The following is an 18,439-nucleotide window of genomic DNA, read 5'->3' as shown; positions in this document are numbered from 1 at the left end:
GTAATACTGTGATTTGGGTGAATTATCTATCCCTACTAATACAGAGCGATCTCCTGATAGATGGAAGCTTCTTCTATAATCTATGGAGGTCTTAGTGCTGGGATCATCCAGTAATCTTTAGGAATCTGCTATAATTATATTTTTATCAAAATCGAAAAAATTCTAAAAAAAATTTATTTAATTTCATATAAATTGTTTTATATTTTCTGCACCATACATTATTATTCAACCGCTGGTTTGCGGATTTCTTCAAACTATCACAAAAATGCTGCAATTTTATCATCCACGTTGGTCTCATGAGAGGGCGCATTATAAGGTGCTTAGATGCTTGGACCAGTGTATAGAAGAACGTTTGTTTGAAATGATAATGATAATTCAGAAACTTGTGCCAGATGGAAACACCTAACATTGCCAAAGCCAGTAGCAGTCACCAGTGTGAGATCTGCTAATAATTCACAAGACCGGAACATATTATACAATTAAGAGGTAAATGTTTCTTAGCTGCATGAAGCAGAAGAGGTGAAATGAAAGGTCCCAGTGGGGTCATGACATGACATTAAGTTTTGTGATCTATGATAGTTATTATCCCTGAGGAACATTACGAGGTCCCCTCTCAGGAGAGCCCTTCAATCTCCCAGAATATTCTTGAAACGTCCCCGGGGAGGGGGGTTATTTCCTGCGCCATACCATATTTCCCCCAGACGTGCTGTATTCAGAGGGGCTATATATTCTTTATCAGTGTAGGTGACAACACTATGATGGGTGAGTAGCAGATTCTATAAAGCCTTCCAGAAGCAGCAGACCTGAGCACACAATAAGATGAAAGGGGGTGAGCTCAGAGGGGGTAACTGGGGAGGTGCTGGATGATTAGTAGTGGGAGGGAATTTATGTTACGAGACACAGGGGGTCTCCAAAAACTTATCAAAGGAATATTTGTCTTGCTGCTCTTTGAGGTAGAGGAATTTCTTAGTGGGAGTGTATCTATAGAACAGGTTTGTTTTTGTTACACATCCATTGTGTTATATCTAATTCACAGCGTACAGTATCCACTATGTCCCTCACTTATCTTCTCACCTGTGCTGAGGCCCTAATGCCAGTTACATCCAGACATTGCAGTATAGGAGAATTCCTTGGATGCTTCGGGTCTGCTCCTAGAACTCCTCTCTATTCACTTAGTTTCTGAAAGAAAAGTCAAGAACCAGCAATCAGCGCTTTACAACACGCCAAGGACAGGTGTGTAAAACATAATCTGGGAATAAAACATACGGAGAGAGAAAAAATATCCTTCCAGATGTTCCCAAAATGATCACAAAAAACAGATCCACCATCGCGTTTTATAAAGGAAACCAGTGATGCCCCATGAAACATAGACATGGGGGCTCAACATTAAAAAGATGTAAAGCACATACATGTTATCCTGAAAACAGAGACTCCCAATCTAGAGATGTATTCTGTGAGATTTAGGTTTTGGTTGCTCATGGGGCACTGGGGTCCCTTATTCTTGGGGGCCCATCATTGCATTCTCTGGCACGTTATATGGTCTGATACAGAAGATGGCAGTGGCCGTAACATTAACTGACTAATTATTCTGGACAGATGTATAGTGTGAATATGTGAATCTATATTCTATACACACACATTTGTGTCCTCTCTGTGCACACATTCCCGGCAGTAAGAGGCTGATGCGGGGGGTCGTTCGCCAGGCCGCATAGTGCATCTTGTGTGGAGTATACCCAGAAAGTGAGCTCACGCATATTTCCCTATTCAGTCTTGTGTGATTCTGGCGGTTATGCCCGTCTGCACCTGGACATACCGGAAGGGAGGGGCGGAGTACACTAAAGGCATGTTCACGCAAATTTGGCTCATGTAGACCTGCAGAAACACACATATATGACTGTAAAGAGGCACCTGGGGCATGTACAGATACTGTCTGATGATGATGATTTGTCGCAAACCAGGCGCATCTCCAGATACGTAAATATGCTGCTCTTTTAAGAGTAAGTTACTCCCGGTTTGTGTCTAGCACAGAAGAGCCACAAGAGCATCACCCTCTAAATCTAAACACTACCTACCTGTATCACTTTGACCAGGTAAGTACATCCTGGTAGATATTTTGTTATCTATGGAAAATAGAAAGAAAAGGTTCTGTTTTGCAATTATAACCCCTATCCTATGTGCAGTATAATCATTCACCAGATACTCTTAAGCTGAGTGTATCTAACATTTACCTCTCCTACAGTTCTGCATATATAGGAGGTCTGCATAAGACCTCCTATATATCTGTAGATGGTCTGATGGAGGCCTAGGCTGTGGAACCACATGCAGTTTGAGGCCCATGCATTCGTCATGTTCTGCTAGTTTAATAGTGACTTCAGCAGCCTGATGTAGCTTAGTGTTGTGTACTTTGTGTAGTCAGATCAGGTCAACTCCGTGTGAGAGGTGCAGTCACCGATAAGCCAGCTACAAAGGATGGAACACGGGAGTGGATCTAGTTCTACTGTACGGCTGAGTGTGATCCGGAACTACCACATTCCTACATTCCGACTGCTTCACAAGTAGAATAAAAGAGCTTATAAAATGGGCATTCAGCAGTCATCCAGTATGTAACATCGCTAAGGCTCATACACACAATGTTAGTGGATGCTCCACTGCAGTATAATGTATTATGTACTTAATAAGCGTTTAATAGCGTTACCACTTCTGAACACTGCAGACAATATCAAGTCTGTTACAAAGCACAGTGAATGGTTGTCAGAAAGTGTGTGTACAGCTCTATTTATTGACATTATTTGGGGATTTCAGCATCAAAGCTCTGGCAATAGGCTTTACAAACATGCATTAAACGCGTAGAATGAACGCTCATGGGTACGAGGCCATTGCAATGTATGACTAGCTGTTTCCTGCCTGTCACAGACGTTACAGGGTAATGATAAATGTATTTCTGGTGGTAAGGTCACAATAACACATTATCCTTCCCAGGATGACACATAATTAGCAATTTACATATATTGCCATTGTTTCAGTGTGTTTGTGACGGCTGACCTGCAAATGTGGCTAGAAATAGCCCATATGATGGACACTTGGGGGCACCTTGTTTGGTTGCAGTACTGATATAACGTATAGCTCTGCAAGAGTCGGTAAATCTGTTATCACTACAGGGGAGCTGCTTGTGCACAGGTGTGCACACAGATAGGTACGCAGACAGGTGTGCACAGATACTGTAGGTACGCAGACAGGTGTGCACACAGATAGGTACGCAGACAGGTGTGCACAGATACTGTAGGTACGCAGACAGGTGTGCACAGATACTGTAGGTACGCAGACAGGTGTGCACAGACACTGTAGGTACGCAGACAGGTGTGCACAGACACTGTAGGTACGCAGACAGGTGTGCACAGATACTGTAGGTACGCAGACAGGTGTGCACACAGATAGGTACGCAGACAGGTGTGCACAGACACTGTAGGTACGCAGACAGGTGTGCACAGACACTGTAGGTACGCAGACAGGTGTGCACAGATACTGTAGGTACGCAGACAGGTGTGCACAGATACTGTAGGTACGCAGACAGGTGTGCACAGACACTGTAGGTACGCAGGCAGGTGTGCACAGATACTGTAGGTACGCAGACAGGTGTGCACAGATACTGTAGGTACGCAGACAGGTGTGCACAGACACTGTAGGTACACAGACAGGTGTGCACAGACACTGTAGGTACGCAGACAGGTGTGCACAGATACTGTAGGTACGCAGACAGGTGTGCACAGATACTGTAGGTACGCAGACAGGTGTGCACAGATACTGTAGGTACGCAGACAGGTGTGCACAGATACTGTAGGTACGCAGACAGGTGTGCACAGATACTGTAGGTACACAGACAGGTGCGCACAGATATTGTAGGTACGCAGACAGGTGTGCACAGACACTGTAGGTACGCAGACAGGTGTGCACAGATACTGTAGGTACGCAGACAGGTGTGCACAGATACTGTAGGTACACAGACAGGTGTGCACAGATACTGTAGGTACGCAGACAGGTGTGCACAGATATTGTAGGTACGCAGACAGGTGGGCACAGATACTGTAGGTACGCAGACAGGTGTGCACAGATACTGTAGGTACGCAGACAGGTGGGCACAGATACTGTAGGTACGCAGACAGGTGGGCACAGATACTGTAGGTACGCAGACAGGTGGGCACAGATACTGTAGGTACGCAGGCAGGTGTGCACAGATACTGTAGGTATGCAGGCAGGTGTGCACAGATACTGTAGGTACGCAGACAGGTGTGCACAGATACTGTAGGTACGCAGACAGGTGTGCACAGATACTGTAGGTATGCAGACAGGTGTGCATTATTGCCTGGTACTGTAAGGGGGCCCATGTCTGACAGTCCTATGTCATGTCTATCTCATTTCACTATGGCAGCTACAGAAAGAAATGTCAGTCCTTCCCTGCAGCCTCCAATTACCCCTTCTGCTGCCCGCTCCCTGGCCTAGACCAACAAATGCCACGCTCTCTCCACCTCGGCAGCGTGCTTGGCAGGGCAGGGGTTAAGGGAACAGCAGAGGCCAGTTTAAACATTGGCGGAGATGTAAATATTGACAGAATAATTGTCACTAATTGCATTCCTTACATGAGCCAACAGGGATGGGGGGGGTGGACCTGTTACCTCCTCATGTCTGGGCTCATTATTCAGAGACAACGCAGCATGAAATATAGGGCGAGATTGCTGCAAAACAGAGCCAGTGTTTCATATCTGAAGTCATTCTATAAAATATGGTTTAAATACCGTAACCCGGACAGAGCCATTTGGTTCTACAGTAATGCTTACAGCATCTTGGCCAATGAAACTAACTTGCGTTATATATATCCAGGCAGTAGACAAGAAATGGATGCATCCGGGAAAATGAGGGACACCAAACATATTGAAAGCAAGGGCTTCCACTCTGGCATGACTTGTGCATTAATTAAGCAAATATTAAGCATAATATAGATATTATACACATATGGAAAATCGTTTTGAATGATTTAGCTACAATACTAAAGATCTGTCATTTAATCCATCTGGATAAAGCACTACGCTAAATAAATAAATAAATGTTGATGATAAAAAGATATAAAATGCTGACATAGCTTCTTCTTGTATCTCTTTTCCTCTTGATTATCCTTGTTAATTAAGGTGTATGAGCATTACCCATGTTACTGAGCAATGTGGAAGCTACGAATCCTAAGGCCTCTAAGAAAGAATATTTCTCCTGCGCTGGAGAAATTATGAGAAAAGAGTAATTCCTGCTTTTATAAGTATAATATTTATATATTTTTGATCAGCTGCAATACATTTTGTCTTGTATATTTTATTGTGGATGAGCAGATTATCCTCTGTTATTGCGGCAGCACCAGTTATAGGCTTTTTATCTTATCTATTACCTTATAAAACAAGATCAATGATAATCATTGTTATCCCCTTCACCCCATGTTGCATCATTTCTGTCCTGACGGGAGGGATGTCTTCCAGGATGACGATACCCCCATCCATAGATCCTATTTGGTCGCCCAATGGTTTGATGAGATGACACTGATGTTATCCATATGTCATGGTCTTATCAGTCATCAGGTCTGAGGCCAACTGAGCATTTGCGGGATATTCTGGAACGGCGCCTGAGACAGCATTTTCCACCATTATCAACCAGGCGTCAGTCTTGTGGAAGACGGTTCTGTACAATCCCACACATTGGTGTACTCAATGCAACGGATCATACAGGGCTACTGTGATCAAACGCTTATTAAGAAACTTTGGGGCAGATTAAATAAGCCACAAGTTGCCGACGGACGTCACCTCTATACACCTAATACGGTACAGAAATCTCCACTCATTTCCCTCACATCTCTATGGGGTGCGAGGGAATATGAACGGAAATGTATGTAAAAACTCTGACACAATGTGTCTCTACGGACTGCCTAATTAAATCTGTCCCTTTGTGTTGGATAATCTGGATCCCAGCCTGCAGTGGATGAAGATGACAATAACCCCAGCAAGAGGTGAGATCACTGTCTCGTTGACACAACTCTAGCAGAAGAATGGCCCCAGCGATGGATCCTCAGTAACAGGATTATGGGGCGGTCAATGTCAGGGGACTTAGTCCCACACCTTTCATTCTTCTCCTCTATCGTATTATTGCTCTTTGTCATATTCCCATTTCCCCTTCTCTTTAGTGTATTAATTGTTGTGTGTGTTTTCTCTGGCATACCTTCACTCTGTCTCCCTCCTGCCTAATTTAACACCTAATTATGTAATAACATGTCTGAGTTTTGCGGCTCATTTCCAGCAAGCTCAGTAATGATATGATAATAGACCATGACAAACGAGGTGACAAATCCCTAATTACTTAGAGTGAAGATGGTGAGAACTATGACACCAGCCCTGTAAGTGACCTAGTGACACAGACTGAGTGACTGTGTCCTTGAGATACTCTGTGAATGAGCTCAGACAGATTACGTCCATACTACAAATAGGGATTAGGACAGTAATGCCAAAAACTGCCTGTTTAGCAAAATACTGCAGGCCACATGGCAGTACATGGTTAATAGTAAATGGGGAAGTGGTCCTGACAATGATTGCTCCACACACCATCTGCCAAGCTAAGACAGTCCTGGTGCCTGTGAAGAACATGGAATGTGACAGGTTGACACAGGGACTGTATTCAGGAACTGGATTTATTACACATTTTTTTCAAACTTACAATTGCGGCCTGGTAGTTATTTTGTTGCCCGCAGGAAGGTCTTAGGTCCAGTCCAACTAATGATTCCCTGAAGGAGCCTAGATGTGCACTGTACATTGCTGTGGGGAGAAGATGTACTGCAAGGTTCCCTCTACTTTCCTGCTATACAACAGATGACCTCCTGTGCTCTTAATAAAACAACAACAACTTAACGCAATGTAAAAAACAAACTACTTCTTGTTTTATAGAAGTTTTCCATTAAAGTTGCTCCTAGTTTGCATTGGTGGTATTTCTGAATCCAGTTGCTGATTGGAAAGTAGTACACACCTATATCTGCAACACTTATCTAAGATGACACAGGCAGCATTGTGGCCTAGTGGTTAGCACCTTACAGCGCTGGGGTCATGAGTTCAATACCCGACCATGGCCTTATCTGTGAGGAGTTTGTATGTTCTCCCTGTGTTTGCGTGGGTTTCCTCCGGGTGCTCCGGTTTCCTCCCACACTCCAAAAACATACTGGTAGGTTAATTGGCTGCTAACAAATTGACCCTAGTCTGTGTGTGTGTGTGTGTGTGTGTGTATATATATATATGTTAAGGAATTTAGACTGTGAGCCCCAATGGGGCAGGGACTGATGTGAGTTCTCTGTACAGCGCTGCGGAATTAGTGGCGCTATATAAATAAATGATGATGATGATGACCTGGTCTATATGACACATACAGAAACAGTCAGGGTTGAGCAGCAGGGGGTTAAATGGTGGTGGGTGACGGAAGGATCACAGAGACATGTACAATTGAGCAGAAACAAGGACAGAGGGTTTTAGCCCTATGTTTATGTGAGAAAGAAATGTTCTGTACAGCCAGCATGAAAAGGGCTATTGTCCTGCATGTAATATTCTGCAATATACCAGGAAAGGTAAAAGGAAAAATAGTCTGCAGCAACCACAGCTAATGAGCTGGGGGAAATGCTCTGCAGATGTCTGGAGTCTGTGGTATTATGTGTTTGGCTTGTTTAACCCTTTGATAGCCTGAGAAACGCTTTTATCAGTGGATAATGGGTTACTGGCTAGATCTGCAGCATGTTGCGTTTTATGGTTCGGCCTCCTGTGGTGTTGAGAGGGTTAACAAAGGCTGATTTATGGGCAGTAAATTCACAAGCTGATGTTGGCGTCCCACAAAAACACTCATTTGTAGCCTGTCTAATGTAGCTTTTTGTAAGGGAGACAGGGGGGAGTTTAATGAGAAAGGGGTACTATGGATATGAGAATGTGAGGTGGAAACGACAGTGGTGAGGAAAAGGAAATGTGTCTGCAGGAGCAAAACTGCGCTGGAGGAAAGCACTCTCTACAGGCGCAGTACGCTTCAAGATCCAGCAACACTTTGCTGAAATATGTCTGAAATCTGCACTAAAAAAATAATGGTTCCTATCATGCGGTTTCCACTTTGTAGCATTTCAGTAATTGATGCGATTATTGATTCCCTGGTGAAATATACAGGTACAGTGGCTTTCTTATGTATAAGCGCACATTAGCGCACATCCCCTCCTCTCCTTCTGCATTTTGATGTTCACTTGTACAGATGCTTTTTTGACATATTTTGGTCCATGAAAGTGAAAAACAAAATGTCACCTGAAAGTGGGAGAGAAAGGGGACGACGGAGCTGCCATAATTTCAAGGGTCAAAATAACGTAACATTTTTTATTTTCATTGGTTTAGTTGTGTATAGTGGGCCAGATTCATCTTTAAATGCAATGTAAACGCATGTTTTTAAAACAAGCCTAGAACTTGAGCGCACTGCGCCCGTCTTCAAATCCAAGTGGATCTCAAGATACGTTTCCATTTGAATCTGGGTGTAAGTACACTCTGCCTAAGCAGCACTTGTTGTATGTTACCAGATGGAGCACAGTACAGGATACACACATACATATGTACAATATAAAGTCCCATCAACAAGATTACAAATATTTTAGAAAATAAATTAACAACTCATAATACTATGATCATTCATGAAGATGTGTTTTAAAAAAGCATTTGTTTTTTTTATTTTTTGTTTACATTAAATACATAAATCAGGATGTTCTTAATGCATACTGTACATACAATGCATTTTTATAGTCAATCTTCCTTCCATACACATGTTCTGTGCTATAGTGGCATGTATATATGTAGTTTTAATACAAAGATGATGCCATAACAGTGATCACTATCAGTCGGCTCTTACACCTGCTCTGCAGCTGGTGCAAATGATACGGCTAAAAAATACGAACGTACAAGATGTCCAGAACTTGTATCGGCCGCACCTGCGTTGGCGCGTCCTGGACACTCACTTACTGTACATTGTATATGTTCATCCACCCTTCAAGTTGTAAGTATTCGCAAGTTTCACTTGGGTGCAGACATTAATTGTTTGCAATTGCATTCATTGGCGTAAAGACCGTTTCTCAGCGTGTGCAGAGCACACAAAGGGCCTTAAGTTCAGAGAAGAATCAGGCCCAATATTGTTATTATTATAATAAACTGTGATCACCACTGCCTGCCACCTATACTTGGATACTTTTCATACCTCACTTCAAACATAAGAGTTAAAGCTGCTGACGGCAAGGGTTAAATTTACCAGAAATGTTATGTAACTGGTTGTATGTTAAATATAAGAATGATTAATACTGGACAATTACTGAAACCGGACAGCATGAAAGCACATAGTGAACGGAGCTTTGTCAGTCCATTCTCTATCATCCTCTTCCTATAAAACACTGTAAATCTCTGTCCATGTTATCCAGGGTCAGTTACTTTTCTGTAATGTGCTTGTTATGACTGAGGCATGTTTACAAATGTCATCACACCCGGCTCAGGCGCATTGTATAATGACATCACCCAAGGTTAAAGTTCTAATATTTGTGGAGCAGAAAAACAACAATTCATCAAGAAGCCACAAAACATTTCCTTTAACCAGATTTTACCGAACGGCATAAAACATTATTGGAACTTACTCCCGGTAATAATTAGGAGGGAATGATGGATGCTGGGCAAAGAAGCAGTTCATGTTTAAGATTTCCATATGGAAAAACTGGAACTTTCCTGGAAAAACCAAAACATATGGGAGTTCTCCTCTGGAAGCCATCTGCAGCACAGCTCCTACAATCAGCGCTCCCTCCTAATCACTGATTCACAATATGTGGATGACAGTCATTATTATTCTTTATATAGTGCCATCATATAAAGTAGTGCTGTACAGAGAATACTTATCATTCACATCAGTCCCTGCCCCATTGGAGTTTGCAGTCTAATATAAAACACTCACAATTGGGGTCCATTTTTATCAGCAGCCAATTAACCTACCACTGAGTTTTAGGACTGTGTATATGACGGTTCCTCAGAAGAGGGCTGCTGTATAAAATGAGTATACGACAGGTATATCACATTACTCGGGTTAGGTCCATCACAGCAGGCAACTGAAGAAAATGGAGATAGATTGTAAGCTTGCGAGCAAGACCCTTTTACCTCTCTGTATGTACTACTCAGTATTGTTTTATTGCTGTGTTTGTCCCCAATTGTACAGCACTATTATATGTGCTGGTGCTATATAAATAAATGTTAATGATGATGATGATAATGATATAGGTGTATCTGCTCCAGGAGACAATTCATTTCCATGTTCTGCTTCCGTCCGTCCAACATGTAATGGAACAAATACATAGTCTTATATCAGTGGAACTGAAGTGTTTCCCAGACAAATCCTTATACAGCTTCTATGTGTTTAGCACAGGGAGGGTAAAGTGGGGAACATAATTTAGATAGAGGAGAGAGGACAAGAAAATGAAATAACAGAGGACATTCCTGTTTTTCCTGTATCCTCGGTGGAAGGAAATGTGAGCTGGACACAGAGAGACTCTGCCTCTAGTTATGGTGGAGCAGCACAGACTGAGAGGGGAATAAATATTACATAAAGGAGGGAGGGGGTGAGGTCTACCTGCCCGGGGATCCAGGTAAGGCCAGTGACAGGGGAGGGCCAGGTGAGGGGGAGGGGCGTCTCCCTGAGGGGCTGGAGGGGGCGGGGTTATGTAAATCTCCCAAGTTCCTGACTTTCTCATTGTGAAGCTGCTCAGTTCCAGCGAGAAGGTTATTAGCAGCGGCTGTGCCCGGGACTCTCTGCACCCACCTGGATTATTGCCCCATGTCTGCCCCGGGGATACCCCATCCAAGCTGACCCCTCTCCTGTGACTCTCTCAGCCTCCTCCCATTGTGGATGTTCCTGTGTCCTGTGTGGAAGCCCCTCACCCTGTAGGATCACTAGCTGGACATCTGGGGTCGCATTAGGTGAGTGTGTGACGGGGACGACTGCTCTCTTGTATACTGTATTATATACTGTACATTGTGCCCACAGCATGCATGTGTACTGGGGGTCCTATATATATATTAATATACAGACACACACTGCATTCTGCCCTCACCATGCTCACTGGCAATAGTTTGTTTGTGTGTGTGTGTGTGTGTGTATATATATATATATATATATATATATATATATATATATATATATACATACATACACACACACACACACACACACACACACACACACACACACACACACACACACACATCCTATTTATTCTGTGCATCCTGCCCTAACCATTCATATGTGCTGGAAGTCTCTTACATAAATACTGTATGTATCGCGTGCGCTCTGCCCTGACCATGCATGTGTACTGGTGGTCCTGTGTGTGTGTATATTTTTTATATATATATATATATATATATATATATATATATATCATATGTGTATTATGTTATACTGTGCATTCTGCCATGACCATGTATATTTAGCATCTGTAGTCTCATGTCTCACCCTACATGCTGTCTCTCTCATGTGACAGGTCTGCTGTAGCAGTCTGTATACCTTTAGATACTCTCTTACCCACTTTGCTGTCAGTCTGACACTTTGTATGCTCTGTCTCATTCCTCCTTTTGCTCTGTCTCTCCGATATTCCTTCTCCCCTCTCTCCATTCCCTCCTTCACCCTCCCATCTCTTTCTTTCTTTCTCTCATTACCTCTCTGCCTTTGTGTTCTTTCCTGGTGAGTCTTGTGTGCTAAGGGAAAAGGCAGGAAAGGTAGGGAGGGAAAAGACAGGGAATATGGAACACACCTTCCAACACTCAGATGGCCAAAGAGGGACTGTCAACTGGGCTTTCCAAAGATGCACTTATTCCCGTGGTGTGAGACAGGAGTGTGCACCTCTGTACACTTCTCATAAATAAATATATATATATATATATATATATATATATATATATATATATATATATATGTCTGTGATATACTGTACCCAGCACCATATACAATGTTACTGCTATTATATATAGCCTGTGATATACTGTACCCAGCACCATATACAATGTTACTGCTATTATATATAGCCTGTGATATACTGTACCCAGCACCATATACAATGTTACTGCTATTATATATAGTCTGTGATATACTGTACCCAGCACCAAATACAATGTTACTGCTATTATATATAGCCTGTGATATACTGTACCCAGCACCATATACAATGTTACTGCTATTATATATAGCCTGTGATATACTGTACTCAGCACCATATACAATGTTACTGCTATTATATATAGCCTGTGATATACTGTACCCAGCACCATATACAATGTTACTGCTATTATATATAGCCTGTGATATACTGTACCCAGCACCATATACAATTTTACTGCTATTATATATAGCCTGTGATATACTGTACCCAGCACCATATACAATGTTACTGCTATTATATATAGCCTGTGATATACTGTACTCAGCACCATATACAATGTTACTGCTATTATATATAGCCTGTGATATACTGTACCCAGCACCATATACAATATTACTGCTATTATATATAGCCTGTGATATACGGTACCCAGCACCATATGCAATGTTACTGCTATTATATATAGTCTGTGATATACTGTACCCAGCACCATATACAATGTTACTGCTATTATATATAGCCTGTGATATATTGTACCCAGCACCATATACAATGTTACTGCTATTATATATAGTCTATGATATACTGTACCCAGCACCATATACAATGTTACTGCTATTATATATAGCCTGTGATATACTGTACCCAGCACCATATACAATGTTACTGCTATTATATATAGCCTGTGATATACTGTACCCAGCACCATATACAATGTTACTGCTATTATATATAGCCTGTGATATACTGTACCCAGCACCATATACAATGTTACTGCTATTATATATAGCCTGTGATATACTGTACCCAGCACCATATACAATGTTACTGCTATTATATATAGCCTGTGATATACTGTACCCAGCACCATATACAATGTTACTGCTATTATATATAGCCTGTGATATACTGTACCCAGCACCATATACAATATAACTGCTATTATAAGAAGCAGATATTTAGCTGGCGGAGGAGTTTAAACAGATCTATACAATCTGGAAGGGATTTAGGTCCATTTGTGAACAATGTAAAGAAGACAGAATGAGAATTAGAGGGGAAAGATGTAAATAATTGTGCGCACTGGTGGAGAGGCCGATCCGTGTTGCTATAAGCACTGAAACATCATTATTATCAGCAGTGTTTGGTGTCCCAGCACTGACAGTGCAGCTGCAGGGACTCACCGGTACCTACGCTGGAGGGAGCAATAGGGAAACACATTTACAACATTTTTCTACAAATTGAGCCACGTTTGATCTATATACCCCCAGGGTTCTCTCGTGTTGAACACCTGCCAATTGTTCTCTGTGGGTCCGTGGCATGATGGGCTTTTAGAGATGCTAGTTACTAAATAAAATCAGGCTGAAGCGCCGAGGGTCGTCCCAAACACTCAAGAGTCAGGTAGTAAATAGTTATATTCTTTCTTTCATTTGTGTTCACATTGTGAGATAACCTGTGTAACTGCCCCAGAGCGAGCGAGACTGCCCCAAGGGTCAAGTATGGACACTGCAACAACAACAAACAGTTCTCTAGACTGTAAGCTCTTGGGAGCAGGGCCCTCTCTGCCCTACGTTACATGTCCGCACCACCTTTGTCTACCTCGAATGTACCTATGTTTTTATGTTTAACTTTTATTTGTGAGTGTTAATGTTTTATGGTTCTCTTGTACTGCTGGAATTTGTATCTGTGCTGGTTGCACCTGTATGTCGCTTGTACTGACATAATTGGTTACTGTGTTTCATTTGTATCTATGTGATATGAATGCCACGGAATTAGTGACACCTTAGAAATAAACGACGACGATGATGATGATGAGCGACCACAGTGGGAAGTGCACTCACACCTACACCTGGTAATAGGCACATGCTAGTGATACATATTCATATCAGTCACCCTGCGGTGGGTAGCACTGTCCCCAATGTGTGAGACTGCACACAGCTCACCATGCTGCAAATTAACACTTCCATCGTTACTGTTTCTGCAGTGTTGGCAGCTCAGGTTGGGCTGCGTATTGTCCTTTATTTACATATTACGCAGCACTTACACATACACCAGGTTTAGGCACCATGTGGATCTCCCGCTATGGTCAAACTACAAGTCCCAGCAGGCCCTGCCAGACAAGGGGTACAGAGACTTGTAGTTCCACAATAGGGATACTCACAGGTTGCCTACCTCTGATCTCACCATTATACGCATCCTATTCTGTTAATGTTACAAAAACAACGTCGCTGCGATCTTCACAGTTTTGCACAAACCTGTACTTATCTCATCAGTTATCACTCCTCCATTTCTCCACATACCTTATAATCGCCTTCCCGTCCCCTGTAAAGTCATTCTGCTGAAAGAGGCATTCCCTGAACTCGGCAAATAAAATAGATATCTTTATATGTAAGGTTATAAAATATTAGTAATGAAGTAAAGTTTTGGTTTTGATTGGTAAAACGACAGAATGATTTTGCAGGTTAGAGCCCGTCTTCCCCCCCCACCCCCCCTACCCTCTCTTACGTAACCAGGACCAGGACGTATGGACAGAGAATAGAACACAAGACATAGATCTCCTTCCAGTGAAACCTTGGTCTCTTCTTCTGCAAAGAGGATGAGATCCATTCATTCATTCAATCATGGCTAAATGTACTCGTAAAGATAGACATCGCTGAGTTTGATTTTATCTTTCAGTTCTATATATTTATCAATGCTTTGAAGTCTATGACAAAGCTGGTAGATTGTAAGCCTGGATTTGTATCTCCCATCCCCAGACATGGCGCCTTCCCAGGTATCGCTGTGAGAAATGAAGAGCGTCCTTTGACCATCGTCCCGTATGTCTATAACATGATACACGCAGTATAACACTCATGTAATATATGACATAGCGGGATTAGAAGGGACTCACATTAAGTAACAGGCTTACCTAGGCAGGTTACAGTGACTTAGATATGTATTACAGGGAGGTGAACACAACACACAGGAAAATCTGATATTGGAAACATAATTACAGCTGCATTTGTGACCACTATTAGCTTTGTGTATATACTGCGCTATTGTTACCACTTTCCCATTATGCCTCTAGTAGGAGTAAATCCGCAATGTATATTAGACAAGGACACGTGCGTTTACCACGGTAATAACGGTGTTGAACATACACTTGGTCTATCACGTGCTTTCTCTAGTTTCACATATGTACTGCATGTGGCAAACTGTCAGATCTTCATTTTACTATAAATCCTGGGGTGCTTTTGTCCTAATGGGGGGGGACGCAGAGCTTAGATTGATCTATGGCGCATGTACTCTCGTCGGGCCAACCTGCAGGATGTAGGAGCAGCTTTTTACATTGGGAGTTGGTTATTCAGTAATAAAATAGTGTATGGGATAATAAAGGAATTTGCTGTAAATCCAGATGATGACTCCAGCATCCAATGTATGACCAGAAACATTAATATACCATGCTCTTTATGTTAGGTGATATCATTGTAAACTTTACATATACCTGACTGGCCAACATCACCCGGAAATTAAACATCCTCTGCTCTAACATCCCACTTATACCCTGCTGCAGTAATCTGGGCCCAGCTAATTAACTCATGTCAATAGTGTTTCTTTCACCCAAGTTATACAATAGGAAAATAAGTGGGAAAATCTGTAGAGTGAAAATGGGTTCAGAGTGAAATGGGTCATGTACGAGGGTGAGTTTACCGGCGGCTCTGTAGGTGCTTCATTGTTACCATTATTACCAGGTTTGCCCTTTGTTGGAAGATTACTTTTGTGACAATTGATATGAGATAAAATGAGTATCCCTTATCCTATCTACCTGGAGGAAGCAGAAGGTGGAGGTAAACTGTCCTTCATTCCATATTCTGTAAGAGAAATACACTCGTTCATAACCAAAATGTTGTGGTCTCTTATTTTTTTTAATAAACTATGTAGCTAAATGACCTCCACTTTCTGCTTCCTCCGATCTCACAGAGCCCCCTAACACCCCCCAGTAACAGAACGCATTTTGATGATTGTGACCATTTATTAGGATACGGGGTTGATTATAGGAAGTGTAAAACAAGATATAATGGAACAATCCTGATTCCATCGCTCAGACTAATGTGATCTGCCTTCAGAAGAAAGCGAGACCCGTTCCTGGCAGGAGTTACAGCAAACATGAAGTCCTAGTCCCAACGCGCCATCGCCTCTGGCCTAAGATAGACGACTATTTTTATCTCTCTTCGGCCTTCTGCCTAAAATAATATTGTGGAGAATCTGTTACAAAGTGAAGTGTTCTCACAAATATTAAACATTCTTTTCATCTGAGAAGCCATAAAACAGCATTTAATCCTTTAGCTGCAGAAGGATTTCTGGGACTTTAGTACAGAAAAAGAGAGTAAAGAAGAACGCTGTTTATTATGAATATAAGAAGTGTGTAACAGATCCTGAAAGTGTATTGTATTGTTGAGGCAGGAAAGTGGATGGAGTGTACCGCACAATGTCACCGGTCTGTATAGTGTCATGATCCCTTTGTCTCCTATCAGTACTTCTGAAGTGTGGGACTAATAGTTTTGGGGTGTGACAGAGTCATGGGGTGGATTATGAGGCCCTGGGGCAGTCGCCAGGTCCAGGAGACAGAAAATATAACAACCAGAAACTCTCTATGTTCACTTGTATTTTATATAGAGGAAAGCACAGACCTATCCCAAGTAGAATATTATTTTTGACTTACAATAGCAAGTAAAGTACTTTTTTAAGCATACAACTGATATTTTCAAAGCTCTCTGATTGGCAAACAACAATGGCTGACAGACACAGGATCACAGGCTCTCAGCATGTCATGTGATGGCAGAGGGGGTGGGGGTGAAGGAGGGGGTAACCGTACAGACAGAGCTCAGAGGGGTGTTCCAAAGCCTCTCTGCTCACACCATGTGTCATGTGACTGTGGTTGCCATAGTGGTCCAGAACCATAAATCATTAATAGCAGCCTTAAAAAAACAAAAAAAAACAAAGAAAATGGTAAATCCCAGTATTGTTCTTCTAGACTGCCATAGTGATTTGTGGTAAAACACAGTTGTTTATTTCATGGAATTCCTGCTTTAAAACGAAGAGAAGTCGTTGTGAGGAAAATGAGCAGTTTTACTAGCGTAGGGAGCAGTTTAGATGGGAGAAGGATGTTCATGTGAAGACAGTGGCGGAGGGGGGAGGGGCACTGGGGCTCTATCTATGAAGAGCCCTTTTCCCAGTGATAATGGAGCTCTGGTTCTAGGGCTCACTGTGGCGTTACCCTGTACATCTAAGGGGTTACCCCAAGCGTTACGTTTAGCTTTTTGCATTGGGAAGCCAATTTAAATGCCACTGCATTACTTGTTCTGTTACTGTCATCTGAGCAAAAGCGATGCAGTAATGTTTAGAAATATTTATTTATTACAATAAACAAAATTTTTTAATTAATTAAAGCCCAAACATAGGCTTCCTGTTCCAGTGCGCACTTACATTCCAGCAAACCATTAGAACAGCGGAGAGCGGCCTGGCCGTGCGCTAAGCTAAACCTTTCCTCTCCGAGCAAGTGGCAATAAAAGTGTCCTACTTCTTGCCGTGATGGTAATAAATAGACTGCACAGTGTCCAATGTAAACATATTCACTTGATAATGTTTGTAAATGTTGTAGCCTGATCTTTGTGAGTCCCGGTACTGACAGTGTTAACCAGAAAGACCAACACAAGGGCTGCTCACAGACTGACTTTACATTTAAAGGCCTCACTGAAACATCCAGGAAAACTCTACCCTTTGATTTTCACTCTCGTGTTAATGATTTCCAGCTTGTTTAAATGGCTCCGGCAGATATAATTAGCTTAAAAGCACATTCACCCTGCTTCATTCTTTGCATATTTCTATTGCAATTATTAAGAGATGAATGTATAATAATGTTCATGTTGCAGGTATTATCTTAGGTTCTATAATGATGATATTAAGTCTTCTTACAGTTTGTCTTGTTTATAGAGCCATTAGTTTTGTCTTTGTCCCATAATCCCTTTATCTCATTCAATAAATCTCATTTATTTGATAATCCTCTCACAATACAGGGGCTGGTGGGCTCGGGAACGGAGAGCAGGTTAGTTATTGTGGGAGTGCGGCCAGAGAGCTGACAGTCACAATTTCCCAAGTTTCATCACCATCACAAGCTGTATAAAGGGATCTGTATTCTTCTGTACTAGACACAATCGGGTGATGTTTCGTTTATATTCCCTTACATAAATA

At 42.1% G+C, this 18,439-nt stretch overlaps 1 protein-coding gene and 1 long non-coding RNA gene across 8 annotated transcripts in view; one reads left to right on the top strand and one right to left on the bottom strand.

Annotated features, from left to right (window-relative positions):
• LOC142099918 (uncharacterized) overlaps positions 1-18,439 on the bottom strand; it is a 258,835-nt gene that overhangs the window by 14,487 nt on the left and 225,909 nt on the right. For all 5 annotated transcript variants that reach the window (XR_012678633.1, XR_012678634.1, XR_012678631.1 and 2 more), the window contains exon 3: positions 1,075-1,179. This is a non-coding gene — a long non-coding RNA (uncharacterized LOC142099918). The remainder of the gene's footprint in view (positions 1-1,074; positions 1,180-18,439) is intronic.
• The window catches only part of SEMA3F (semaphorin 3F), a 59,774-nt gene continuing 52,143 nt past the window's right edge, over positions 10,809-18,439 (top strand). For all 3 annotated transcript variants that reach the window (XM_075183875.1, XM_075183874.1, XM_075183873.1), the window contains exon 1: positions 10,809-11,036. The gene's annotated coding sequence lies outside the window, so the exon portion shown is untranslated. The remainder of the gene's footprint in view (positions 11,037-18,439) is intronic.

Source organism: Mixophyes fleayi, chromosome 8, assembly GCF_038048845.1.
Source record: "Mixophyes fleayi isolate aMixFle1 chromosome 8, aMixFle1.hap1, whole genome shotgun sequence".
In the NCBI taxonomy this organism is placed as follows: Eukaryota; Metazoa; Chordata; class Amphibia; order Anura; family Limnodynastidae; genus Mixophyes; species Mixophyes fleayi.
The sequence above is the reverse complement of the archived record's forward strand: the minus strand, read 5'-3'. Positions and strand labels throughout refer to the sequence as shown.